The 21,245-nt window shown below is 36.8% G+C and overlaps 1 long non-coding RNA gene across 1 annotated transcript; it reads left to right on the top strand.

The window, feature by feature from the left end:
- The first annotated feature begins 5,638 nt into the window (after positions 1–5,638).
- LOC121489492 lies at positions 5,639–20,176 on the top strand. The gene is made up of 3 exons (XR_005987349.1): positions 5,639–5,705; positions 9,414–9,609; positions 13,912–20,176. It is a non-coding gene; the product is annotated as an uncharacterized LOC121489492 (long non-coding RNA).
- The last annotated feature ends 1,069 nt before the right edge of the window (positions 20,177–21,245 follow it).

Here is a 21,245-nt window from a genome sequence, read left to right as displayed (position 1 = left end):
ACGCTAATTTTGTGGTATAGGTTAAAAATCAGAAAGTATGACGCCTCCAACTTTGTTCTTTCTCAGGATTGCTTTGTCTATTCAGGGTCTTTGGTAATTCTATACAAATTTTAGGATTATTTTTTTCTAGTTCTATGAGAAATGACACAGTCTTTTTGATAGGGGTTGCACTGAATGTATAAATGGCTTTGGGTAAAATGGACATTTAAAAAATATTTTTAAAAAATAAAATAAGATAAAATAAAAATATTAATTCTTTCTATCCATGAGTATTGTTTGTGTCACCTTTGATTTTTTTTCAAAGTCTTATAGTTTTCAGTGTACAGATGTCTCACCTCCTTGGTTATATTTAGCCCTAAGTATTGTATTGTCTTTAATGCTATTGTGAATGAGATGATTTTCTTTATTCTTTTTAAGAGTATTCTGTTGTTATTGTATAAAAGTGCAACTGATTGCACATTGGTTTTATATTCTGCAGCTTTACTGAATTTGTCTATTAGACCTAATATATTTTGGGTGGAGTCTTTAGGATTTTTATTTATAAAATCATATCATCTGGAGGGTATTATGCTGAGTGAAATAAGTCAATCGGAGAAGGACAAACATTATATGGTCTCATTCATTTGGGGAATATAAAAAATAGTGGAAAAGAATAAAGGGGAAAGGAGAAAAAATGAGTGGGAAATATCAGAAAGGGAGACAGAACATGAAAGACTCCTAACTCTGGGAAATGAATGGGTGGTGGAAGGGGAGGTGGGCGGGGAGTGGGGGTGACTGGGTGATGGGCACTGAGGTGGGCACTTGACGGGATGAGCACAGGGTGTTATTCTATATGTTGGCAAATTGAACACCAATAAAAAATAAATTTATAAAAAAATCATATCTGCAAAAAACAATTTAACTTCTTTTTTGTATTAGATACAGTTTATTTCCGTTTCTTGCCTGATTTCCCTGGGTAGGACTTCAAGGACTATGTTGAATAAGAGTGATGTGAGGGGGCACCCTTTTATTCTTCCTTATCTTAGAGGAAAAGCTTTCTACATTTCACCACTGAGTATGATGTTAGCTGTGGGCTTATCAACTATGGCCATTGTTATGCTGAGGTATATTCCTTCCATACCCATTTTGTTGAGGGTTTTTATCCTAAGAGGATATTATATTTTGTCAAATGCTTTTTTCTGCTTCTATTGAGATGTTCACATGATTTTCATTTTTAAAAAATTTATTTAAGTTCATTTAACTAACATATAATGTTTTCAGAGTTAGAGGTCAGTGAGTTATCAGTCAACTGTAATACTCAGTACTCATTACATCACGTGCCCTCCTAAATGTCCATCACTCAGTTACACCATCCCCTACCCCATCCCTCCAACAAACCTCAGTCTGTTTTATAAGGTTAGGAGTCCCTTATTATTTGTCTTCCTCTCTGATTTCATCTTGTTTTACTTTTTCCTCTCTTCCCCATGATCCTCTATTTTGTTTCTTAAATTCCACATGAGTGAGCTTATATGATAATTGCCTTTTTCTGATTGACTTATTTTGCTTACCATAACATCCTCTAGTTCCATTCATGTCATTGCAAATGGTAAGATTTCATTTTTTTGATGGCTGAGTAGTAGTCCATTGTATATATCCACCACATTTTCTTTATCCATTCACCTGACAATAAACATCTGGGCTCTTTCCATGTTGTGGACGTTGCTACTATAAACATTGGGGTGCGGGTCCCTTTGGATCACTACATTTGTATCTTTGGGGTAAATATGCAGTAGTGCAATTGCTAGGCTGTATGGTAGCTTTATTTATTTTATTTTTTTAAAAAAGATTTTATTTATTTATTCTTGAGAGAGAGAGAGAGCGAGAGAGGCAGAGACACAGGCAGAGGGAGATGTAGGCTTCGCGCTGGGAGCCCGATGTGGGACTTGATCCCGGGTCTCTAGGATCAGGCTCTGGGCTGAAGGTGGTGCCAAGCCACTAAGCCACCCGGGCTGCCCCTGGTAGCTTTATTTTTAACTTTATCAGGAACCTCCATACTGTTTTCCAGAATGGCTGCACCACCTTGCATTCCAATCAGCAGTGTAAGCATGTTCCCCTTTCTGTGCATCCTCACCAACATCTGTCATTTCCTGACTTGTTACTTTTAGCAATTCTAACTAATATGAGGTGATATCTCATTGTGGTTTTGATTTGCATTTTCCTGATGTTGAGTTTTTTTTTTTTTTTTTCATGTGTCTGTTGGCCATGTGTAGGTCTTCTTTGGAGAAATGTCTGTTCATGTCTTCTGCCCATTTCTTGATTAGATTACTTGTTCTTTGAGTGTTGAGTTTGATAAGTTCTTTGTAGATTTTGGACATTAGCCATTTATCTGATGTGTCATTTGCAAATATCTTCTTCCATTCTATAGGTTGCCTTTTGGCTTTGTTAACTGTTTCCTTTGCTGTGCAGAAGTTTTTCATCTTGATGAAATCCCAATAGTTCATTATTGCTTTTGTTTCCGTTGCCTTTGGGATGCAGCGAAGGCAGTCCTCAGAGGGAAGTATATAGTATTACAAGCCTTTCTCAAAAAAAACAAGAAAGATCTCATATACACAACCTAACCTTTCACCTATGGGAGCTGGAGAAGGAAAACAAATAAAACTTAATCCCACTAGGAGAAGAAAAATAATAAAGATTAGAGGAGAAATCAATGAAATAGAAACCAAAAGAACATATCAACAAAGCTAAAAGCTGGTTCTTTGAAGAATTAATAAAATTGATAAATCCCTGGCCAGACTTATCAAAAATAAAAGAGAATGGACCCCCCCTCCAAAAAAAAAAAATCATGAATGAAAGAGGAGAGATTACAATCAACTCGAAAGAAATACAAATAATTATAAGAATGTATTATGAGCAACTATACTCAATAAGATAGGCAATCTGGAAGAAATGGATGCATTCCTAGAGATGTATAAACTACTAAAACAGGAAGAAAGAAAATATAAGAACAGACCCATTACCAGCAAGAAAATTGAAGTAGTAATCAAAAACCTCCCAACAAACCAGACTCCAGGGCCAGGTGACTTCCCAGGGGAATTCTCCCAAACATTTAAAGAAGAATTAATACCTACTTTTCTGAAGTTGTTTCAAAAAATAGAAATGAAAGGAAAACTTCCAAACTCTTTCTATGAGGCCAGCATTACCTTGATCCCGAAACCAGAGAAAGACTCCACCAGAAAGGAGAATTATATACCAATTTCCCTGATGAACATGGATGCAAAAATTCTCATCAGGATACTAGTCAATAGGATTCAACAGTACATTAAAACGATTATTCACCATGACCAAGTGGGATTTATTCCTGAGCTGCAAAGGTGGTTCAACATCCACAAATCAATCAATGTGATATGCCTCATTAATGAAAAAAAAAAAAAAAAAGGACAAGAGCCATATGATCCTCTCAATAGATGCAGAAAAAGCATTTGACAAAGTACCGCATCCTTTCTTGGTTGAAGCTCTTCACAGCGTAGGGATAGAAAGAACATGCATCAATATCAAAAAAGCCATATATGAAAAGCCCATGGAGAATATAAATCTCAATGGAGAAAAACTGAGAGCTTTTCTCCAAAGTTCAGGAACACGGCAGGGATGTCCACTGTCACCACTGCTGTTCAACATAGTACTAGAAGTCCTAGCCTCAGCAATCAGACAATAACAACAACAAAAATAAAAGGCATCCAAATTGGCAAAGAAGAAATCAAATTCTCACTCTTTGCAGATGACATGATACTCTATATGGAAAACCCAAGAGACTCCACCCTAGAATTGCTAGAACTCATACAGAAATTCAGCAAAGTGGAAGGATAGAAAATCAATGCACAGAAATCAGTTGCATTTCTATACACTAACAATGAGACAGAAGAGAGAGAAATTAAGGAGTCAATCCATAACAATTGCATCATGATAAGATATCTAGGAATAAACCTAACCAAAGAGGCAAAAGATCTGTATTTGGAAAACTATAGAACACTCATTAAAGATATTGAAGAAGACACAAAGAAATGGATTATCTTTCATTTATTAATGAGGTATATGATATTTATTGATTTGTGTATATTGAACCATCCTTGCATCCCAGGGATAAATCCCTCTTTGTGTATGATCCTTCTAACGTGCTGTTGAATGCTTTTTGCTAGTATTTTGTTGAGTTTTTGCGTCTATCTCTTTATCAGGGATATTGGTTTGTTTTTCTTTCTTGCAGTGTCCTTATATGGCTTTGGTATCAGAGTAATGCTGGCCTCATAAAATGAATTGGGGAATGTTTGTTCCTCTTTAATTTTTGGAAGAGTTTGAGAAGGATTGGCACTAATTATTCTTTAAATATTTGGGTGAATGTAACAGTGAAATCATCTGGTCCTGGGTTTTCTTCTTTTGTGCGGTTTTGGATTAATGATTCAAACTCGTTACTCACTATTGATCTATTCATATTTTCTATTTCTTCATGATTTAGTCTTGCCTATTTGTTCTAGCTTATCCAAACGTTGGAGCACAACTGTTTATATTAGTCTGTTATGACTCTTTGAATATTTATGGTATCAGTTGTAATATCTTCTCTTTCACTTTTTCTTTTAATTATGAATCTTCTTTATTTTTTTCTTAGTCTAGCTAAAGACTGGTCTATTTTATCTTTTTGAAAAGCTAGCTCTTAGTTTTGTTACTCTTTTCTATTGTCTTTCTCATGTTTATTTCATTAATTTCTGTTCTGATCTTTGTTATTCCCCTCATTCTGTTAACTTGGGGCTTAGTTTGTTCTTTTTCTAATTCTTTGAAGTATAAAATTAGATTGTTCATTTGAGATCTTTCTATTTCCTTAATATATGCTTTTATCTCTATAAATATCCCTTTCAGAACTGCTTTTGGAGCATCTCATAGGTTTTTATGTGTAGTGTTCCCATTTTTATTTGTTTTGAACTATTTCTTGATTCCCTTTTGATTTCTTCTTTGATTCCTTGGTTGCTCAGCAGGTGTGCTGTTTAGTTTCCACATATTTGGTTAGACAAGTCAGAAGTGGAAGTAATGACTATAATTCAGTAATCTAATGCTAAAATAATTATACAAACTACTCAGGGAATACAAAAGATTGAGTGATTATGTATAAAGAGAGGAAGAAGGGGTGATTACAAAAGTGGTGGTATTTGAGTTTGTGATAGTGAATAGAGGGGAAGAGGGACATTGTAGGCAGATGTTCCTGTAGAGTCAGAGCCATTCTCTTTCATTATTGCTCTTGATGTAAATTATTACTTATTTATGGAATCAATTATCCTTTTACATGATATGAAAATGTAACTATTATGGGGCTATATAATATAGGAAAATGACATATACGTGTCAAAGCCTTGTATGCTAATATTTAAAATATTCATCCTTAGTTTTCTAAAGACAATATAGTTGTTTTACGTGGCAAGGATATTCTCTGGGTGGAAGTGTCAGTTAAGAATATCACTTTAACCTCCTCACAAGCAGTTGATAATGTAAGTTGCTTGACTATTTCCTAGTTTTACACCAGCAAAAAGAAATATGCTAATTATATAAATAAATATAACAAATAAATTATGCATAATTGTGTTTCACAGATGTTTCTATTCTAGGATATGTGAATTTGTGACTTTTTAGAAAAAGATGCATGCTTTAAACTCTTCTGAAGCTCCAGATGAACCAGATTTATAAAGGTACTATTTTTGGACTCTGTGATTTTCAAAATCTCCTTTTACTAAACTGAAGTTTGTTAGTCACCTGTCTTGTTAAAACTTCTTATAACTGAAAAAAATAATTATCAAGGGCTTCTTTCTGTATTAGATTTATAAAATGATTATAATCTTAAATGCTAGATGCTGAGCTTAGATAAGAAGTGACTAACAACCTAATCTAATTCAAGAAGGAATTTTCAAAAAAATCATAGATCCTTTTAAAAATAGTCCCATGATGGTACAATGAAGATCTCCACAATTCAACCATGAACTACCTGCCTCATCCCTTTCTAAGGCAAGTTTTTCAGATAATCCAGCTGTTCCCTCTACTGTCACAAAAATGTCAGCTGAATTGTAAAGATGAGAGGAAGCCTATGAGAAACATTTGTTGAAACCTTCACTGTGTGTGATCTTGCATCGCAAGCAAAAGCATCTTTTATATTTTCTGGGTTCTCAGACTTCTGTCTGGATTCTTCATGTCATGCTATGCTAGGATTTTAATCCCCGAAAGAAAAATTTTCCTATTTAACATCGTGGGAACATTATTGTATTATTCAAGGTAATGTTAGCTACCATAATACTGGAACTTCAAATTATCAGTAATTTAAAGCAAGAGAAGCACACTTCATGTGGATGCAAAATCCAAATGGGTATTCACAATGGCAGGAAACTCCCTCCAGGCACTGCTTCCAGGATCCAGGCTTCCTTCATCTTGTAGCTCTGCCAAGTTCAACAGGTGACTTTGTGGACTACCATGCTGATCTACATTATGAGAAGGACAATGGGCAAGGAGAATTACAAGGGAGGAGTTTTTAAAGGACTAGTTCTGGAAGCAATGCACATCAGTTTCTCCAGTATTCAGTTGGCTGGGACTCTGCAATATTGTCTCAGTAATAAGCTGTGTCCTCAGGAGAAAAAGTGGAAATGGATTTGGTGAGCAGTTTGCCAGAGTCCTCCATAGCTTCCTTCTATGTTCTTTCCTTTGCCAGTGGTCTTAAATATTTCTGCCTCTGTCCAATCTGAAATATCTGGAAAATCTCCGTGTTCCCATGCATTCTTTAGCTTGCTTTCTTAAGTGTCTTTTTATATGTCCTTCAGTTTCATTGAGAGTAATGAATTGAAACAACTGGAACTGCAAAGGATTTGTTTCTCATTGAGAATCATTTCCCTTCTCAACATTTACAAATATTTTGAGTAAGACTCAGGATAAATGAAAGATTTACTCAGTCACTCACTCATTCACTGACTCAATAAATCTTTTTTGATTATCAATCATAATCTTTTTGATTATAATCTGCATCATGAAGTCTGGGACACCTGAGATACATCCGTGAATAAGAGAGATAAAGACCCCTTCCACATGGAGCTTCCACTTAGCTGGAGGAGATGAAAAAAAAGAAAAGAAAAGAAACACAGGCCTAATGGATGAGATATTTATAAGACAGATAAGTAAATAATAAGTAAAATGGAAAAGGGGTGAGGAAAGAGTAGAGCAGAGTATGAGAGTGTCAAGAAGGTGCTGTTGGAGGGAGGATGGTTCCACTCTTCCTTAGGGTGGTAAACCTTACTGAGTATGTGATGTTTGAGCAGCAACCTAAAGGACAGGCTTCCTAGGAAGAGAGTTCCAAGCAGACAGAACACTGCAAGCCAAGATCTTAAGATATGAGCATGTGTGGCATGTTGGAGAAACAACCAGAGATACAGTGTGGCTGGGGTGAGGAAACAGAGGTAGTAAGAGAAGAAGTTGGAGAGTCAATGGTGCAGGGTTGAAAGCATGCACATTTTACAAGAGGTTGAAAAGAATCCATGTAAACTGATTTTTTTTAAAGTGTACCTTTTGTGTTAAAGGGACATTATAATTGTACTACAGAAATGATTTGAATGAAATTGGGTAATATTTTTAATGGTATCATGCATATATTCAGTGTATGTTGTGAGTAACAAATATTTTAGTGCATTTTTCAGTTACTTCTTTTGATAAATGCATGACATTTTCAGGGAAAATGACTAGAGTTTACAATCTCCTTAAATGTTCTCTTCAGAGTTGATGAACAGAGCTTGAGATTGAGGGCTGCAAGTTTGGTCCTAGTTCTCATGTCCTAACTGAGATTTCTGTGGCCCCCTGTGCTTGTACCTCAGGGGGTCTCTGTAATCCTGACCCTCCCTCAGTGGTAGACATGCTCAGTCTAGAACTCAGTATCACTCTAAGTGTCAGTATACTTGAAACTAATATTATGCTGTATGTTAATTAATGGGAATTAAAATAAGAACTTAAAAACTAAAAAAGATTCTAAGTGTCTGTAGAGTTTCCTGATGAGGACACTGAATCTAGGAGATTATCCATATACATGTGCATGAATTCAAAGATCTTGTCCTCAGAGATTCTCCTGACTCAGATGTGTTTCTATGCTGTCCCTTTAGCCATCAACCCCCCTTGTTCCTAAATGGAGAGAGGGGGAGAGGGAGGGAGAGTGGGAGAAGATTCAAAGTAAACCATCTTTTACTTTTTTCATCTCCTTTCTGCTCGCAGCAGTGGCAACTGTGAATACAGATGTTTCCGGAGTCTTCAAGAGTTCTTTCAGACCAGTAAAAAATGAGATAAACACAGAATAGTTTGAACCAGAGAATTCCCAAGTTAGATACTCCTCTAGAAAGAACAAGTTTGGCTTCGTATGTAGATCCAAAATAAAATTCCTTAATAGATGTATTTTAAACCTTAGAATATTTTCCATATGAACAAATAAATTTTTGATCCTTATCCATGAGAGACACTTGAACTGAGATTTGGTCATAAAACTCACTATATAAAGAAAAACTATTACTTTGGGGAGAATTGTGGGTATAAAGGTCAAGGAAATTATACACATATATTTTTTGTTGTTGTTATCTGCATTTCCTTTCTTCATGAATCAGGTAACTAAGCACTTGGTAGTTTGAATGTAGAAACAGATTCCTACTCATGGTATCTCCAATATTTCTTTGTCTTGGACACAGGAAACTGTTTTGTGAATTTAAACTTCCAGTGAATAAGCTATTGAGATTCCAGCCTATTTCATTTTCTTTTGGTTGGGAGTCTGAAATACGAAGAATGGATGTGCTTTTTTGCTATAAAGTGCTGTTGTTGTTGTTTTTCTTACATATAGTATACATAATTTTCATGTGTTTATATTTTTTAAGTCTATTTATTTATTTAAGTGATCTCCACACCCAACATGGGGCTTGAACTCATGACCCTGAGTTCACATGTTTTTCTGACCGAGCCAGCTAGGTGTCCCTAAAAATTTCCTGTGTTTAATTCAGTCCTCTTTTTTGGCAGAGGTACATTCTTTGCATGTGGTGATTAACAAAATAAATTTCCGTAAAGTATTACACTCCAATCTATCCTCATTTGTTTTTATTAAGATGGTGTGTGGTTTTCCATTCTTCTGCATTTTTTCTTTATGACTATATCCCTTTTCATAATTACTTAACTCCATTATCATTGTTGAAAGATTTGTACCCATTCAGGTAAGATATATTTTCAAGGTTTTTTTTCCCATTGAATGTAGTAATATTTCACATTAGTCAAATTACCTCCAATTACTTCACATTACCTTCAATATTTAGGGGCAAGGAGGTTGGCAAAGCAATCCTAAAGACAATACATCATTCCAAAAATTGAAAATTAATCCCATTTGTCTTTTATGACAGGACAGTTGTGGAAAAAATATAAAAAGAGTGAAGAGTATTTTGAAATGACTGCATTAGAACTGGCCATCATTACTAAAGTTGTAGATATGATGAGTGATGCATGGACTCCTGTTCAGTGCACCTGGCATCATCCTCCTAAAAAGTAGGATTTTCAGTGGACTTCTGACAACTAAAAAAACCATGCCATATGAGAAAGGTGAGAAGAGCTTTAATTTTAGAGCTTTAATTCTTAGGGAATTTGATTTTGTCTTTGGTAGAGAGTTGAGTAAAGAACTAATAGTGGAGTTGGTTCTCAAGAAGTAATATTTTGACATGTTAGAGTGATAACTAATAATTTATATATTATTTTCTTCCCTTGGCTATAGTTTGACTGTCTTGGATGCTGGTGTATTAAGTGTACCTTACAAATAAGATAAATTTTTGATTAGCATGGTTATTTGGATGACACTTTCACTTTATCCTCAGTGTTAATGAACTCATGGCCATTAATTTACATTAATTTGTATATATATATATAGTGTATACATACAAATGTGTATATATATATATATACACACATGGATACACACGTGTGTTCATACATTACGGTTAATTTACATGTATATAGAATATAGGCAATCACAAAATTTAATGTTAAGGTTTTTTACACTACTCAAATCTATTTAAATGATGCAGTTCTTTTTACTTATTTATTTAAAACTGTCAATGAAATTTTATGGGGAAGGAAAGTTTTTTTCAACAAATGTTGCTGGAACAACTGGATATCCCATATTGCAAAAATACACTTTGATCTTCTATTTCAAGTCATACACACACACACACACACACACACACACACACACAGAGAGAGATGACCAGTAAAATATAGATCTAAATACAAAAGCTAAAATCATAAGGCCTCTTAAAAAATATGTGACTATATTTGTGAACTTGTATTCAGGTTTTTTTTTTTAAATTTTAGCTAGTTAACATATAGTGTGGTATTAGTTTCAGGAGTAGAATTCAGTGATTCAGCACTTACATACAACACCTAATGCTCATCACAAGTGTCCTCCTTAATACCTGTCACCCATCTAGCCCAGCCCCTCCCACCTCCCCTCTATCAACCCTCAGGTTGTTCTCTACAGTTAAAGAGTCTTTTATGGTTTCTTTCCCTCTCTCCTTTTTTTTTCTTCCTTCCCATATCTTCATCTGTTTTCTAAATTCCATATATGAATAAGATCATATTTGTATTTGTCTTTCTATGACTGATTTATCTCACAGCATAAAATACACTTTAGCTCCATCCATGTCATTGCAAATGGCACCATTTCATTCTTTTTGGTGGCTGAGTCATATATATGTCATATATATATTCATATATATATATATATATATATATATACATATAAATCACTCTTCTTTATCCATTCATCAGTCAATGGACATTTGGGTTCTCTCCGTAGTTTCGAGTTTTGCTATTGTTGATAATGCTGCTACAAACATAGGGATGCACGTACCCCTTTGACTCTGTATTTTTGTATCCTTTGGGTAAATACTTAGTAGTGGAATTACTGAGTAGTTCTATTTTTAGATACAGTTCCTTTTAAATGGTTTTAAGTAGGTAATATTAAAAAGGAGCTAGTGGCTTATTACTTTTAGGGAAATTGGTCCAAGCTGTTCTGTATTAACTGAAACACTAGAAAAATACATTTTCTATGCTAGAAGACAGAAATGAGCAGAATGTTCATCTTCTAAAAAAGAATGAATAGTGTAAAGGGGGGGAAGCTTACATTCATAGGTGTGAAGCAGCAAAAGCGAAGGTAAATTGTGCCAAAGAAGCAGTCCAGGGAGAAGCAGGGTCACTGTGAAAGATACTAAAGTACGCGTGATAATCAACAGCTGTCAGAATAGTGAGCATGTATGCATTTCTGCTCTGAGATAAAGTTCAACAAGAAGTTGCCACAGTGAGCCCTCTTCCTGGATTCTTTTATAAATTTTTATTTTGAAATTATTATAGATTTACAGGAAGATGCAAGGATTGCAGAGGGGGTATATTTTCTCCCAATGGGAATACTTTAAAGAACTGGCACACAGTGTAAGAACCAGGGGTGGATATTGTCACAACACATGTGTAGCTCTGTTCCACTGAGCCAATTTGTGTAACCACCACCTAAGTAAAGACACACAACTATTCCATCACAAAGACCTCCCTTGTGTGACCCTGTCAGACACACTTAACCCCTTTCCTGCTCTCACCACAAGCCCTAACCCCTGGCAACTACTAATTGACTTCTCCATATAGATAATTTTATCATTCTGTGAATATTATATAAATTGAAATATACAACATGCAATATTTTATGATTGGTTTTTATTTTTCACTCAGCATAATGCCCTTGAGATCCAACCAAGTTGTCGCACATATCAATCCTCCATTCCTTTTACTGCCAAGTAGTTTTCCATGGTACAGATGTACCACAGTGTACGTAATCATTCACCTGTCATAAAGTATTTTTGATGATTCTGTTTTGACTATTACAGATTAAAGTTCCTGTGAACACTTGTGTAGAGGTTTTATGTGGGCATAAATTTTTATTTGTCTGGAATATATGGCAAGTACTGTGACTGGTGCATAATATATTCTTCATGTTTAGTGTTTTTTTTTTTAAATTTTTATTTATTTATGATAGTCACAGAGAGAGAGAGAGGCAGAGACACAGGCAGAGGGAGAAGCGGGCTCCATGCACCGGGAGCCCGATGTGGGATTCGATCCCGGGTCTCCAGGATCGCGCCCTGGGCCAAAGGCAGGCGCCAAACCGCTGCGCCACCCAGGGATCCCCATGTTTAGTGTTTTAAGGAAGTGTCATTTTATTCCTAAATGGCTGTACCAGTTTGAGTGAAGTATGGGAGAAGTCTTACCTCCCTTTACAACCTTCTACTTTCTCCCATTCATAATATAAATGTCTTCAGTATTCCTTACACGTTACTGAGAATGAGAACCACATCAGACAGTGTTAGGATTTTTGTATCAATCATGAAACATAAGTTGAAAACTCAAGAAAAAGAAACACCTTTTGTGTTTACCCACATTTTACTCTATTGTCTTTTTAAAAATTCCTGATGCCCTGAGATTCCCTCTCTTATCATTTACTTTTTGTTTTAAAAAAATTCTGTAGCTATTTTTTAAATTTATTTTTATTATTTATTAGCTTTTATTTTATTTTTTAAAGATTTTATCCATTTATTCATGAGAGACACATAGAGACAGAGACACAGGCGGAGGGAGAAGCAGGCTCCCTGTGGAGAGCCATATGTGGGACTTGATCTTGGGACCCCAGGATCACTCCCGGAGTGCAAGGCAGATGTTCAACTGCTGAGCCACCCAGGCCGCCCCCAACCCCCCCCCCCCCATTCCTAAGGATATCTTTGCTCTATGTAGAATCTGGCTTGGTTGGGTTTCTTTATTCAGCACTTGAAAAATGTCATGCCTAATTACCGGGGAAATGCGAATCAAAACCACGATGAGATATAACCTCACACCAGTCAGAACAGTTAAATTAAAAAGACAGGAAATAACAAATGCTAGTGAAGATGTGGAGAAAAAGGTATCCTTGTGCACTGTTTTGAGGAATATAAATTGGTGCAGCTGCTGTGGAAAGCAGTATGAGCTTCCTTAAGACATTAAAATAGAAATACCATATAATCCAATAATTCCACTAGTGGGTATTTGCTCAAAGAAAACAAAAGCAGTAATTTGAAAAGATATCACATATTCACAGTGGCATTATTTACAGTAGCCATGATATGGAAGTAGCCCAAGTATCCATTAATATGGATGAGGAAGACGTGCGCCCACACACACACACACACACACACACACACGAACACACAAACACACGAACACATGCACAAATATTATGTAGCCATAAAAAAGAGGTATGACTTGGTGCCATTTGCAATAACATAGGTGGACATGGAAGGTGTTACACCAAGTGAAGTAAGTCAGATTGAGAAAGACAAATACTCTATAATTTCCTTCATATGTGGAATTTAAAAGACAAAATAAATGAATAAACAAGCAAAAAAAGCAGAATCTGACCTATAAATACAGAGGACAAACTGATGGTTGCTGAATGGAAGAGGGCGATGGATGGGTAAACGGATGAAGGGGAGTGAGAGGATCAGACTTCCAGTTATGGAATGAATAAGTCATGAGAATAAAAGGCACAGCATAAGGAACGTAGTCAATGATATTGGAATGGCGTCTGCTGACAGAATGGTAGCTACAGATATGGTGAGCATAGCATAACACATAGATTACTTGAGTCACTGTTGTACACCTGCAACTAATGTAACACTGTGTGTCAACCATGCTCAAATTAAAAAAATTTGTTAAAAGAGGAAAAAAAAAGAAAAATATCATGCAACTTCCTTCTTGCCTCTGTGGTCAGATGGAGGAAATTCACCTGATGAGAAATCTGCTATTGTTTTCATTGTTTTTATCCTTTGCATATAGGTTTTCTTGTGGATGGAGACAAGAGCAAGAAGAAGTTATCCAGAAGAAAAACAGTAAAGGTCCTGGGAGAGTGAAATGGAGAAAGAGGGAGAGCACATTTCAGGATCCATTTTGCATGGGTACATGGAAGTCAACCTTGTATTTCTGAAGAGTTCATTAGAATTATTAATATGAGAGATGCAAGACAGATCACTAATCCACTGACTTCTGTCTCCATTGGTCAAGGGCTGCCCCACAGTTCCTAATTCTCCCCACCTTTCCTAATTATACATGCAAGATGTCCTAGGGCAAAAAAAGCAGGAGATTCATAGTGGGACCAAGGTAAAGTCACAGCAGCTGTTTGCTGCAGTAATGACTCCAGTAAGGTATAGACTTAGAAGACGTGGCTGGCCATGAGCTACCCCAGCCTGGATTCACACAGGGAAGCAATGGCTTCCAATTCCTTCATGCCAACTTGGCCACTGAGAATTTTTCCAAGGATTGTAATGTGGCGACAATCATTCCTCAGATCTTGGACAGTACTGCTGCCTTATGCTTTCAGGGAGCTTTTACCTGCAGGTCATGACCTGCCAGAGGGTGTCTCAGTTCAGGCCCCCTTGGATCCTGTTACCCCACCTCCCTCTGTCATTCTCTGAGGATTCCCCCTTTTGGGGTCAGACCTCTTCCACATTCTTCACAAGGCGAAGACCTCATCCCATCCCCTTCTTGCACAATTCCAGCTTCCTTTTTGCATGGATTCTTTTTGGTGGAAGACTAAAAAATCATTTTTGTGCTCCTCCCAGTTTTGTCGTATTGCAGTGACACCAAATGCTAAATTAATAACTCAATACTTTTGAAGGTTTGTTCAGGATTAATTGTTCCCTGGGAATATTGAGATTTGAACTTGTTTTCAACCATGGGGAGACAATACTTTTCTTTTGAAAATAGTCAGTTCATGCTGTAGGGATTATACTCGTGATTACTCATTTGGCGAGGATCTGGTCCTACCACATCAAGCAAGGTCCAAATAAATCTATTGGCAAGTGATTTTCTCTTGAGGCCATTTTCAGGTTTGGAAAAGTGGTCAGAACTTATAATGGATGAAATTATTAGGTCATAGGGAGAGTGAACATTGAAATGTGTCATTTTTAGAGGTAACTAGGAAGTGCATCCATGCCTGAGTTCATGTGTCAGCCATTAGAACTTTTTTTTTTTTTTATCTTTCTATGGATTTCTTTAGCCAAGAGAACATCTAATTCAATTCTCCTTTCATTATCATTGGGATGACTGCACTGTCTGATCTGTCAGGGACCATCCTGGCTTCCTGTGCTCCCAGGGTGACAATTTATAGTACTCCTTTCATACTCAAAAACAACATCCCAGATAGGACCGTCTCCCAAATCACCTCACCACCCTTAATCCAATACAGAGCCTTGTATTGGAATTTTAAGTGTGTGTGTGTGTATGTATTTGTGTGAAAAGTCCAAGTTGTTTATAAAACAATGTCTGAATGTAACATGTCTTTGAGAATTCTTCTGAGCTCCCTTTGAGCTATGTTCTTTTACTTGGCAGGATTTTTCTGGCTCCCTAAAAGTTTTTATCAAACCAGGAGTCCAGATGGTCAGTTCTTTGGTTGCCCAGTGACAGGGGAGTCAAAGCTGGTTTATGCATGACAACAATATGTCGAAACTTATCCAGGACAGGAAGCTTTCCCAAAAGATTGCATGAACAGAATGTTACAGATTCTTGAACTCTCCAAAGATTACTTGTGAGTTGGGAGAGAATCCTGTTCCATTTAAATCTAATTTTCACTATAACATCACTGTTAGAATATCACTGTTCTACTTATGCACAGATCAGGCTTGGTAGTTTGGTGAGAAACTTTAGAAAAGAAGTGATCACTTCTAGCCTAGTCTAAAATATTCATCTCAAAGATAAAAGTTTGCTGATTTGTGTCTAATCAAGATAGTTGGCTCCTTGTTTAAGGGTATACTTGAAATTTTCTTTAGATATCAATCAGGGCTTACTACTACATTTATTTTTCATGATATAATTTATTCATATGGTATAGAAAGAGATTAAACAGGAAATTTGGTAAACACGATCAAATGGGGTTAAGGATAGAAATAAATGGACTAAAGTCATTGGTTTTGAAATTTCTTAAACTCATTATTGTCTTCTAATTATTCATATCGTTTTTAGTTTCTTTTTTTTCCTCTGGCTTTTTAAGTTTCTATTTTAATTCCAGTTAGTTAACACACACTGTTATATTAGCTTCAGATATAAGGAAAAATATTTTTTAAATGACCAGTAAAAATCTCCAATGGTTTTGTAAATCTAAGAAATATTTACACTGAAATTCTGAAGGAATATTAAGACAAGGACATTTTATGGTCTCTATGCTTAAGTGCTTTGTATTTTCAGTCAGAACTTAATTGCAGAAGGAAAGTTGGGATTTCATTTGAAACGTGGGCATTTTAAAACAAATGTAAAAAATCTCTGTCTTGGACAGTGATCCAATCCAAGGTAATTTAATCTTAGTTTTCTTGATAAGTGAAATACCTTTGAGTTCACTATTAAATTTCATTTGAAGCTCTGTACTGAAAGAAAGTGTATCATTCAATTGTGACATAGCAGCAAGCTGGGGTTTCTGGTAGTTAGAAAATGTTTAGAATCACCTATTTGTTTGTCAGAATTAAGTCTAGAACTATCACATGGGAATAGTCTCACAAACTCTTTCTCCCTGAAGTACAGAGATCTCTTTTCTGGACTTGTCTGATATTAGAACCTAAGATATGTCGGATACCAGGTATGTGTTCAGAGAAGGAACTCAGAGGAAAGGAAACATTTTACTGGTAAGTTTTCTGAGATACTTTGGGGACTTGGAGAATTGTCCATTTGGGAGAAATTCTGACATTTGTTTTCCAGAGCGATTAGTGCATTCTGGGCCATCCATTTCCACAGAGGGTATGACTGGAAGAGTGTGCATGTTTTGGAGAGGTAGCCACAGAGCCAGAGGATGGGTTGAGAAAGGGAAAGGGAATATCTAATCCCCACTGCTCTCTGTGCTTTTGTACACCATGAACTCCCACTTGCGGGACATCACGTTCTTTATCTTCCTTGTCACTCCACGGACCACAGAATCTCACTGCCAACTATCTAGAGGGTTCATTGTACTAATCTTTATAACAGTGCAAAGTAAACTTGCACTGTTGCAGGTTGGAGGTAGGCTGTAGGATGGAGAACAACTGCTTCTCTTCGTCTACGGCACAAAACAGTATAATTTCTGTCCCACCGTTTGAAGATTTTAGAAGAATCACTCTTAATTTTTAAATTTCTGTGTGTGTCTCTCTCTGTCTCATCTTTCTCTGTCTCTGTCTCTGTCTCTTTCTCTTTCTGACACATACTAGAATCCAGAGGGAGAAGTCCCAACCTGTGTGACACAGCTCTGGTCTCAGCCATGACCCAGACCACTGCCCGCCATTCTTCACTCTGTTCCTAGGTTAGACTCCTAAAGCTCATTCCTTCTTTAGGATGATGATCATCACCAACTAATCATGTCCATTAGGTCAAGAAATCTTTGAGTAATTTTATGTTAATTGGCTCATTTTACTGTCACCATCACTGTTAGGTAAGAACTGATATTATTCTGTTTTTATAGGTGAGGAAATTTAGACCAAACAAAATGAACTAATTGCCCCAAATCACACAGAAGGCAAGGGACAGAGCCAGGGTATAATTTTCTCAAACACCCACTCACCTCTGCTTTGAATAAACTTTAGGCTAACCATATATCGTACAAACAGGTCACAAACAACTTTTAATCTCCCGAATCCTAAACTGAGTTTTAAGAAAATATAAATATATTGATGGATCAGATAGCACCTGCAGGAGTTTGATCCCTTGACCAGGATGACCAAGTTACCATCATAGTTTTTAGCATAATTATATAACACGGAACTTAGTGATATGAAAACTACACATTTAAGCAACCACAAAACAATTACTCTTTTATTTATTTATTTATTTATTTATTTATTTATTTATTTAGCGACTTCAGCCCAGTGTCTCAATCTGACATCTAAAGTGCAATGAATTATTTGTACTCAGATTGTTTGCTCAGATTTGTTGATACCACTAAAACATTTTAAACACAGACCGTTACAAGTTATTTGAAGAATTTTATATAATTATTTTAAAATCTCACGAATGGGTCTATGTGGTCATTTGACGCTCACGCACTTTTGAACATCAGAGTCCCTGCTACAGAGAGGGATGGACCTATCTTGCCCCCCACAGTTCCCCATCCAGCAAATGTATCTGATCCTTATGCTATCATTTGTCCTTTATTTTTATATACCATAATTTTAAATATATATTTGAACTTCTATGCTTTATTCCAATTCATTTAAATCATTTCTAAACCCTTTCTTCATTCTAGCCATACTTTTCTGGTCTCCTCTCTTCCTCCAAAAACGCCTCCCAGATTTTGCCAGTTATTCCTTTGTTTTTGCATTACCAAGTTAGTAGCATTTATTTCTATCAGAAGCTGTACTTTCTTCATGGTTCATTTATATACGCTGATTTTAAAAGTGGAAAAACCAGTAAAATAGCATCTGAATGACTGTGGCCTGGTAAATGTTGCTCTTCTCAGAGCTAAGTAAGGTGCCAGGATTCCATTTTCTTCTTTTTAACTCCAACCTCATTAATTGCTGGGTTGCCTCCAAGAGATTGTCCCTAGGTCAAGGTCAAAATAATTAACTTTTCTTCCTTCATTTACTATTAAAGGTATGGCATCCTTTAAACAGCTTTATACATGTACCATGACTTTCTTATATGGCTTTGATTTTCCTGGAGTTTCTAACTGTGCACAGCTGGTGAAGCCAGGCACTCACTCATGTCCTCTTCCAGCTCGAAGCTGGGCTGCCTTGAGAGGAAGGGTGATGCTGGCAAAGTTCCTCTTACCTTCTCCAATGCTTTCAAACTTTATTCCTTGCCTATTTCTTGCTCCTGTGGAATATTGGGCACTTCTCTGAAACCTGAACTTCTCCGAAGCTCTCCCATCTGTGGGTGCCTGGCCAAGTCAACATTCTGCATGTGCTCCAAACCATGGCTGTGAGGTCCTGGGGCCATTCACAAGTTCTGCAGCCCAAAACGAGGTCTGTCTTCTTGTTATCCAATACACAAGGGGGCAGGACTCCTCCTGGGTCCCCTGTATCCTACAAGTCCCACAGAGGCACTTTCGCTCATGAACGGAGGCTGAAATTTAGTTGTTTACAGGGAACAAAAATGATGGAAGTCTAATGCTGCCATGATGCTGACTTCATTTGGTGGGCATTCTTTTCTAATGAGAAATGAGCTGCTTTTGCCAGAAAGTGGAACTAGAGGCATGTGGAGTTCAGAATTTTAAAGTGCATCTATTAAGATATTCCCATCTCAATTCTCAGAGTCCCATTCCTTCTCTGCTAGGAATTTGACTTTGGCATATAAGACTTGCTAGAGTTAAAATTTTTGTAGGATAGAGTTATTTTACAGATAGACTATGGCAACTCTACACCTATCTCTGGGGACATCTGGAAGTGCAGCACAGACTCTTGGCCAGATAAATCAATAGGCTAACGAATGATTTAAGACATGCCGCTAAAAGTTTGGAACTCCCTGTGGGACCCAGGCTGGTGTGTTTATTGATGGCTTATTATTTGGCATAACTGGGTTATTGCAGCCCGATTTGGCTAGGTGACAATAAGGGAATGGAGGGCCCTTCTGGAAGCTTTGAGGAAGCTCTCTTAAAAACCACGTTTGCTCAAATATCAGAGGCTCAGTCCACAGACAAAGGATGTCTTTGTGTGAATAAGAAGGACCCAAGCAGTGATGCTTGGAAGTTTCTTGAGCCTGATGCTTGCTTACATTCTGTCTCTCTCTCCTATTGTACCATCTCCTTTGCCTTTATTAAAAACTTAACATGAATTCTGAGGAATCCTGTGAGTCCTTTCAGTCATCCGATGCTGTTGTAAATACTGCAGTACTTAATCTTCTTGAATCTTCTCTACTCTTACGATTTCATCTGGAGCCCAGGGCTTCATTCCGTTTGCTCTCCATTTGCAGGAAATAGGGTTTCCTTCAGTGCTGGCAAGGAGGTTCTTTGGCTTTCAGATTTTTTCCTTAGTTGGTGATTAATCATCCTGGGTCTGTCATTATCTCTCTTCGCTGAATTGATGGCACTCAGTCTCGGCCACCCAAGTCAGTAATCTATTCCGTCATCCGTCTCCAGCACAGAGCTATTGCACTAGCCGGTGTACTCCCTTCCACTGAAATCCCATTCCACTCTGCTAATGAAGAATGGTTTAACAACCGTGCTAATGTTGTCACAGGCTATCCATTCTCCATCCACCACTGGTAATAGAGTCCTTAATGCCAAATTTCTGTTGCTTGTTTCATATCCAAAATCTTGATTTAGAATCTGTTTCCCTGTGAGAAACACAGCAATGAGCCAATAAGCAGCAGATACTCGCAGCAGCCTGGGGGTGGGCACATTGGCTTGAGATAGGATACATGGACTCTCACAGAATCACTACATTTGCTCTGTTTTCTTATCTGTTTGTACATTTAAAAAGTATTATTACTATTTTCAAGTACACTTGACATACGATATCCTATTTGTTTCAGGTGTACATCACAGTGATTCCATATTTTTATACAACATGAATGGATCCCCACAATAGGTCCACTTACCATCGGTCACCACACAAAGTTATTACCAAATTACTGACTATATTCCCTATGCTGCCATTACATCCTCATGACTTGTTTATTTTATAACTAGAGGTCTCTACGTCTCAACCTCCTTCACCTATTTCACCTGCCTGCCAGGTAGCTGACAGTTTCCTGTTTCTGTGAGTCTGTTCTTGTTTTGTTGTCTTTGTTTTGCTTTTTAAATTCCACATAGAAGTCAAATCATATGTTATTTGTCTTTCTCCATATAACCTATTTCACTTAGCCATCATGCTGCCTCACCCCATATTTGTACATTTTTAACAGTCAATATGTTTTTAGGAGGAAGGTGAGACAAACATATGTGCTTCTTCTATTAGCTGGAAGTGGAAGCCATTTTTTTAAACCTTTTGTTTAATACTGATTTGTTAAGCCACACCATTATTCTATATCTTAATTAATTTCTCAAGTTATCCCTGGAAAGGAATATTTCAGACAAAGTAGGCAATATCACAATCAAATCAAATACTCTCACATTCATTCAAGGGGTAATCAGTACTACTCATGACCTAAAGACACAAGCTCCTAAACGAATAATTCAATATATTTCCTCAAGAATATGGTATTGTTCTATCCAGTGTAAA

Source organism: Vulpes lagopus, chromosome 4, assembly GCF_018345385.1.
Source record: "Vulpes lagopus strain Blue_001 chromosome 4, ASM1834538v1, whole genome shotgun sequence".
NCBI classification, from domain to species: domain Eukaryota; kingdom Metazoa; phylum Chordata; class Mammalia; order Carnivora; family Canidae; genus Vulpes; species Vulpes lagopus.
The sequence above is the reverse complement of the archived record's forward strand: the minus strand, read 5'-3'. Positions and strand labels throughout refer to the sequence as shown.